Raw genomic sequence first — 8,583 nt, 5'->3', positions numbered from 1 at the left:
CAAGCAGCGCACAGCACCAGCCCAAGAACACCTCTCACAAGGCCGTTCTTCCTCTGTACTGTTCATCATCAGCCCCTGAGGCAATCCACCACACCACAAACTAGAGTAGGGTATTACACCACAACGGTGGCCCGAACTAGTATAAACCTTGTGTCCCTTGTGTTGTTCATCGGGTAGCTTAGATTCTCGGCGAGGCATTGGGATGCGAATCATGTAGGGGGGAGATCTTCGTGCGCACCCCAGAGTTCGAACCTTAAGGGTTTTGCCAGAACCTGATATCCGACATTTGGTGCGCTAGGTAGGGGTGCACCGAAATCCTCTTTCCGCCGACCTGCATTCCGCTGCTTCGTCGCATCCATGTCCGGCGACCCGACGACCAATGCCGACCGCTGGGCGGCGTGGCCTGCCCATGCCGCGCTGCCTACCCAAGGTGATCTCAACCCCGTGCCTCAGGCAGCCCGCGCTCTGCAAAACGCTGCGGGGCGCGGGCGACGCGGTCAAGCGCCCCCTGCCCTCACCCAGCGGCAGGTACAATCAGCAGCAAGGGCCTCGAACCACGCCGTGGCCACAGCACCGCACACCCGATGGGAGCAGGCGAACATGAAGGCCGCGCTCACGGTGGCTCGAGAACTGCTACGGTGCAGGCTGCAGGAAAGCGGCCACGACGTGCTGCTGGAGCGCGTCGCTGAGCTCCTGGATGCCGCTGCTTCAGGGGCAGCTCCATTCCGCGTCCAACTTCCACCCCAGGCCCCAGGCGGATCACACGGCGGGCCCATCCATGCCCGCGCGCCCCCATGCATACCCCAAGGCTTCGTCAACACCAGCCCGACCATCAGCGCCAGGCGGCAAGCTGTACCAGCATCGCCCCTGGTGAGCGAGGGCATGCACACCGCTGCCTACGGCCTGGGCGGGCCACCGCCCTATCACCCCCAAGATGGTGCATCGAGCCAAGCCGCGCGGAGCATGGTGCACTACGACGAAGCTTTTGGGGCGGTGACCCCGGAGGCTTATGTGCCCCACATGGTGGATCGGGAATACGCACTGGAAGAAGACCACGACTCGTTCCTTGGGCCAGGCTGGGAGGAAGAGACGCTAGAAGCCGAGCCCTTTAAGGAGCCTCAAGGAAGCCTCGTCGACCGCGCCGGCGGCAGCAGCTATCGGGTACGCTAATTCCTCAGGAGCAAGCTTATGCTAACCATGGGTCGCAGGAAGTCCGGGTCACTACAGCGGAAGGCTGCCCCAGTGCGGCAGCCTCCCACCCCTCAGGAGGAGGGCACTGGGCTGCAGGAGAGGGGCCGGGAGCCAGGCCCCTCCCCACGGTGCGCGTAGCAAGGTGTTCCTTGGAGGTAGGCCCTCTGCTGGGGAGGTGCCGCAAGGCCTGCCCCCGGCAGAGGACCCGTGGTCGTCGGGGGAACTGCTGGCGTCCCCTTTTCCCCATTGGCTTCGTCCTTGGTTTCCGGTCATCGTCAATGGTGGTCAAGGGTGGCGCAAGGCGGGGCCCTCATCTGGCGATATGAAGCAAGGCAGGTACCTGTGAAGAAGGCCCAGTGCCTATGAAGCTCGCCGCCCGTGACACTCTCACGTAATAATGAGTTGGGGTTGTACATGCCCCGGAGTCTCCAGAGAGCCGCCCTCGGGCCTCGGGGGATCCCTCCCACGCCCAGTGGCAGCACTTAGCTCCACGCTGGTGAGAAGACATCAAAGACTAGACTAGGTGTCGGACGCGGCCTTTTGCTTTTGCTTCCTTCTATGTGGTCAAGCTTTCTCGTTTCGGATCTAAGTTGAAGTTGAATTTGTGTTTGCGTATGCGGGAAGGGGTGTCTTGTCTTGTTCGCGTGCTTTCTCGTTTTCCGTTTCCTGCCCAAGTTGGAATTCGCACTAGCTGCCTCCCCCTCGCGAGCCCCTTGCGGGCGGGGCTAGGCCCAACGCGCACGCATGCCGTCCCGTGGCCGGCACACGCTCTCGCAAGGCTCTCGCCACATGGTAAAACAGGTCTCCCGAGGGACCCCCAGAAAGTCACCACAAGCCTACTCGAGGCTCACCTAGGGTAAAGGTAAAATCACAGCAACCGACTCATTGCAGGGCCCGTAACATCATATGGGCGTCGGCGCCTTCCTTAACAACGCGCGGACAACAATCCTTTTTACATGAGGGGCTTCCCCTCCCAAAATGCTCTTACAACCTTCAGGGCCGCGCCCGAGCTTTTTCTGCGCAGGATAAACAGCAGGGAGGCGCAGAATCAATCAGGCATGTCGCTCACCGCATCCTCTTGGTCTTCTCCAAAAGCATCGCTGGCGCCACTGTCGCTGTCGTTGGCCTCACCATCGCCGTCGTTGGGGCCGTCTTTGCCACTGTTCACCATGTCACCTTCATCCGCAGCAACTACCACCCTGTCATCATCAGAGGTGAAGCCCGGACGAGTGCATCCACATTGTCCTCCACCCACCATGCCAGGTCACCTCGGATGGCCTCGGGCACCCGGGCGATGGCGGCGTCAAAGTCAAAGTGGGGGTCAATGTTCTGAAGATGGCCGAAGACACGGGAGAACGCACGCGCGAGCAAGCCGTGGGCCCTCTCCTCGACAAGATGGTGAGCCCTCTCAGAGCGATTCTCCAGATGCGTCACCACGTCAGTGAAGAACTGGAGATTACTGGCATAGTTGGTCACATGAGGCTGCTCAGCGGTCGCATCACAGATATTGCCCAGGGCCGTGTTGGCCCTTTCCCTGAGCGTTCGGCGCATGGGGCCATGCATGTGCTCCAGCGTCTGCCGCTGGCGAATCTCATCTTCGTTCCGCCGCGCAACGGACTCGGCGTCATCGACCCTCCGCTGGAGGAGAAGCAACTCGGCCTGGGAGGAGGCCGACTCAGCCTGCTCCGTGGCTAGGGCGGCTGCGGTGGCCTCGGCATGCTGCATCGCTTCAGTCAACTTGGTCCTCAGGGCGGCAGTCCTGCCCGCAACCTCGACCTTGATCAGCTCCAACCTCTCATCGTACTCACGCTCAAGGCCCGCGCGAGCTTTCGCCACGCGGCAGTCGATCTCTTCTTGGATCCGGGCCTCCCGCGCGCCCATGTCGTCCTCCGCCTGGGTAACCTGGCGTTCCCTCGTCTTCAACCGCTGAAGATCGAGGTTGCGCTCAGTAGCCTCTAGCGTCAGCGCTTCCTCATGCCTCCGGAGCTCCTCCTCTTTGGCTGGCGTCCCCTTCAGCGATGCAAGGGCAGCTTGGTGCAGCTCCACTTGCTGCTCTAAGGAATTGCACCAGGCTTGGAGCTCCGACGCTCGCTCCTCCGCGATCTCACCGTCGGTCTATCTCCTGAGCCTCCTCAATGGCTCGGGAGCAGGCCCTTCGCGAGGCCACCAGAGATGCTTCAGCCTTTGCGTTGTCAAGATCACGCTGATGACGTGCAAGGCTGATGGCCACCTTCAGCTTGTGTCGTTCCTCAGCCAACCGTAGGCCTTCGGCTTCAAGGCGCACATCCTTGCCCGCGAGCTCTACTCCGAGCTGGCTCACTGCATCCGCCGCCTTCTGGAGAAACTCTTGGCGGATGGCGCTGCGTTCCCGCGCTCGTTCGAGCACATCGTCGATGTCTTCCTCCGCCGCATGCGCTGGCAGAGGGCCCTCAAGAGGTTCATCCCCTCTCGGTAGGGGGCTGGGGGCTGGTGACGCCACAATTGTCAGACGGGCCCCGCGAAGGACCCAGCCCGGTGCTGATCCATCACCAGAAGCAGAGCCGAAGATCGACTTCAACCATTCACCATCCTTGATCAGAGAAGGAGCCCGGGGCAAGCTGATCACGTCCCGGGGAAGGTCGTAAAGGATAGGCGGCGAAGACACGGGCTCAAGGCACCGTGCGGGTCGGCTTGCCTCTCCGGACGAGTCCGTGTCGGGGACGACACGCATGCTTGGGGCGCTCAAGGCTAGCGATGGAGGATAGGCCTGAGGAGGTGGCTTCTCAGCTGGCTCCGCAGGCTTGGTAGGAGGGATCCTGAAGGGCCACAGTCAGTGAAGGGAACAACGAATGAGGAATTACAAGAAGGAGGGACTTACTCATCCATGGCGAAGTACTTCCTGTGCTTCAGCGGCCGCCAGGGGCGCTCGCTGCCACTCGAAGACTCCTTCCTCTTGCGGAGGGCGTCGTAGTCTATGCGGAAACGACCCAAGCTCTCGACGTGAGGGCCGGCGCATGGCATGGACGGCGAAGCGCCAAGGCAGCCTGCCTTAGGGGCTCCAGGCCGGGAGGAGCAGGCAGGCGCCACCTCCCGGTGGCCTACCGGGGCCCCGGGGGCTTCGGCCTCGGGAGCCGCAGGTTGCGTCCCCTCATCAGCGACCGCCTTAGGACGGGCTTCGCAAGCTCCGGAGGATGACACCTTGGGAGCCCCACGCGACATCGGCATCTCGACGCCAGACCCCCCAGCCTCCAACAATGCTTGCCTCCTTGCACCACCTCCTGAGGCAAGATCAACGTGGGCAATGGGGGAAGGAGCCACGGCGACGGGATTTTCGCGGGGCCCTACAAGGTCAGCCAGGCGCAACCACCATTCGTCGAAGCGGGGCATCTGCCTCGCAAACTCGGCCCTGCTTGAGCAAAGATACAAGAGGCCGCCCCCATGCCGGATGCTGCCCGGAGAGGAGTCGCCAGTCAAGACTTTCAGCACCTTCCTCAACGTTTCAGGTGCAAGACCCCCCTCCTGGAGCCTCATGCGGTCTTGATGCCCAGTCAAGGTCCACATCGGATGGGAGTGGCGCTGGAGAGGACCAATGTGGCACTGGAGAAACTCCTTCACCACCTGGGGTGCCGTCAGGCCAAGCATCCTCAACCTCTCGAATTGGCGCCAGATAAAAGTGAGCTGGGGGCTCGTGAGCTTCTCGTGACCCCAGCCTGGATTGGGGATAGCAGGCAATGTCGGGTGCACGAGCAGGGGGCTGGGCACCTCGACATCCACGTACAACCACCGCTCTCGGAACCCGCTCATGGAAGGTGGAAGGCCAAAATCAATCCCTGAGGCGGCCGTCTCCGGCACGGTCTGGAAGCTCATGCATCCCGAGCAATGTGATGGTTCGGTCAGGCGCAGGGAGAAGAAGTGGCGCAGGAGAGCAACGGAAGGGGCAATGCCCACCATGGCTTCGCAGACGAAGGCGAAGATAGCAAGAAGAGTAATGGATTGAGGACCGAGATGCATCATATGGATCTGGTAGTGGGAAAGCACCACATTGAAGAAGGCAGAGAAGGGGGGAACCAGGCCCGCCCACAGGGTCAGCGAAGAATTGAACCTCCATGACAACCCTGTCGAAGGAGGCATGGGACGCGGGCCAAGCCGTCGTCCTTCCGCACTCATTAAAGCTGGAGGCGAGGGCGGAGCGGACCTTGTCCAAGGCTTCCGGGTTAAGTATCAGCGAACGGTCGACGGCGGGCGCAGTTGCCGGAGGCGAGCTGGCCGAAGCGCGAGCTTCTTCCCCTTCTCCTTTTTTGTTAGCACCATGGCAATGGGAGGGGGGCAGAGCTCAAGATAGATTGGAGGTAGAAATAGAGGCTCAAGGAAGAAAGGGGAACATGAAGCACGTGGGCAGCAAGGAGAGAATAACTGTGTACAGTTTCGTGGCCGCCTAGCCAGGCGGATATTGGGGGAGCGTGGGGAAGCGAAGACGCCCACGTCCAATCAACCGCCACACGGAGACCAAGGTCGCAGGCTGTTGGGGCCCGCGGCGCTCCGCACTTGCCCTTTCACTTTGCTGCTAAGCCAAGTCCGAGCACGCCTTGGGCTCGGGGGCTACTGTCGGTGTTCTGGGAATGGGGGTCCCCAGACTTGCCTGCCTGCGGCCTGCGGCATGGCTCAAGGGGTGGACCAGTACGACCCATCTTCATCAACTCAAGCTCAAGACCCTTGCGAGGGGGCCAAGCCTCGCGGGGCAGACAACACAAGGCTTCCTCAGGAACGGCCTCACCAGGCAGGCTCGCAAGGAGGCGGAGAGATCAAGGAAGGGGTACCTCGCGAGGTGCTCGTTGATACATCTTCAACGTATCTATAATTTTTGATTGTTCCATGCTATTATATTACCCCTTTTGGATGTTTATGGGCTTTATTTTACACATTTATATCATTTTTGGGACTAACCTACTACCGGAGGCCCAGCCCGTATTGCTGTTTTTTTGGCCTATTTCAGTATTTCGAAGAAAAGGAATATCAAACGGAGTCCAAACGGAATGAAACCTTCGGGAGCGTGATTTTTGGAACGAACATGATCCAGAGGACTTGGAGTGCAAGTCAAGAAGCAGCCGAGGCGGCCACGAGAGGGTAGGGCGCCCCCCCTATAGAGCGCGCCCCCATGTCTCGTGGGCCCCTCGGGCGGCCACCGACGTACTTCTTCCTCCTATATAAGCCTACGTATGCCGAAAACATCCAGGGAGCCAATGAAACACAATTTCCACCGCCATAACCTTCTGTATCCGCGAGATCCCATCTTGGAGCCTTCACCGGCGCTATGCCGGAGGGGGAATCGACCAAGGAGGGCTTCTACATCAACACCATAGCCTCTTTGATGAGTTGTGAGTAGTTTACCATAGACCTTCGGGTCCATAGTTATTAGCTAGATGGCTTCTTCTCTCTTTTTGGATCTCAATACAATGTTCTCCCCCTCTCTTGTGGAGATCTATTCGATGTAAACTCTTTTTGCGGTGTGTTTTGTCGAGATCCGATGAATTGTGAGTTTATGATCAAGTTTATCTATGAGGAATATTTGAATCCCCTCTGAATTCTTTTATGTATGATTGAGTTATCTTTGCAAGTCTCTTTGAATTATCAGTTTGGTTTGGCATACTAGATTGATCTTTCTTGCCATGGGAGAAGTGCTTAGCTTTGGGTTCAATCTTGCGGTGTCCTTACCCAGTGACAGAAAGGGTTGCAAGGCACGTATTGTATTGTTGCCATCGAGGATAAAAAGATGGGGTTTATATCATATTGCATGAATTTATCCCTCTACATCATGTCATCTTGCTTAAGGCGTTACTCTGTTCTTATGAACTTAATACTCTAGATGCAGGCAGGAGTCGGTCGATGTGTGGAGTAATAGTAGTAGATGCAGGCAGGAGTCGGTCTACTTGTCACGGACGTGATGCCTATATACATGATCATGCCTAGATAATCTCATAATTATTCGCTTTTCTATCAATTGCTCGACAGTAATTTTTTCACCCACCATAATACTTATGCTATCTTGAGAGAAGCCACTAGTGAAACATATGGCCCCCAGGTCTATCTCTTATCATATTATCTTCCAATCTACTTTTATTTGCATCTTTACCTTTTGCATCTATATTATAAAATACCAAAAATATATTTATCTTATCTTACTATCTCTATTAGATCTCACTTTCGTAAGTGGCCGTGAAGGGATTGACAACCCCTTTATTGCGTTGGTTGCGAGTTCTTTGTTTGTTTGTGTAGGTGCGTGGGACTTTTGAGGAGCCTCCTACTGGATTGATACCTTGGTTCTCAAAAACTGAGTGAAATACTTACGCTACTATTGCTGCATCACCCTTTCCTCTTCAAGGAAAACCAACGCAAGCTCAAGACGTAGCAAGAAGGATTTCTGGCGCCGTTGCCGGGGAGGTCTTCGCTCAAGTCAAGACATACCAAGTACCCATCACAAACTCATCTCCCTCGCATTTACATTATTTGCCATTTGCCTCTCGTTTTCCTCTCCCCCACTTCACCCTTGCCATTTTATTCGCCCTCTCTTTCCCAATCTCCTCCTCTCTTTTCGCTTGCCTTTTTCTGTTTGCTTGTGTGTTGGATTACTTGTTGCCATGGCGCAAGATAATACCAAATTGTGTGATTTCTCCAATACCAATAATAATGATTTCCTTAGTACTCCGATTGCTCCTCTTAATGATGTTGAGTCTTGTGAAATCAATACTGCTTTGCTGAATCTTGTTATGAAAGATCAATTCACCGGCCTTCCTAGTGAAGATGCCGCTACTCATCTAAACAACTTTGTTTATTTGTGTGATATGCAAAAGAAGAAAGATACGGATAACAATATTGTTAAATTGAAGTTATTTCCGTTTTCACTTAGAGATCGTGCTAAAGTTTGGTTTTCGTCTTTGCCTAAAAATAGTATTGATTCTTGGAACAAGTGCAAAGATGTTTTTATATCTAAGTATTTTCCTCCCACTAAGATTATCACTCTTAGGAACGATATTATGAATTTTAAACAACTTGATCATGAGCATGTTGCCCAATCTTGCGAAAGAATGAAATTGATGATTCGCAATTGCCCTACTCATGGTTTGAATTTATGGATGATCATTCAAAATTTTTATGCCGGTTTGAACTTTGCTTCTAGAAATCTCTTAGATTCGGCCGCGGGAGGCATGTTTATGGAAATCACGTTAGGAGATGCTACAAACTTCTTGATAATATTATGGCCAATTATTCTCAATGGCACACCGAAAGATCTTCTAGTAAAAAAGTGCATGCTATAGAAGAAATCAATGTTTTGAGTGGAAAGATGGATGAACTTATGAAATTGTTTGCTACTAAGAATACTCCTCTTGATCCCAAGCCTTTGTCTACTTTGATTGA

The sequence above is a fragment of the Triticum aestivum genome, chromosome 3B (assembly GCF_018294505.1).
Source record: "Triticum aestivum cultivar Chinese Spring chromosome 3B, IWGSC CS RefSeq v2.1, whole genome shotgun sequence".
NCBI lineage: Eukaryota > Viridiplantae > Streptophyta > Magnoliopsida > Poales > Poaceae > Triticum > Triticum aestivum.
This window is presented reverse-complemented; position numbering follows the sequence as displayed.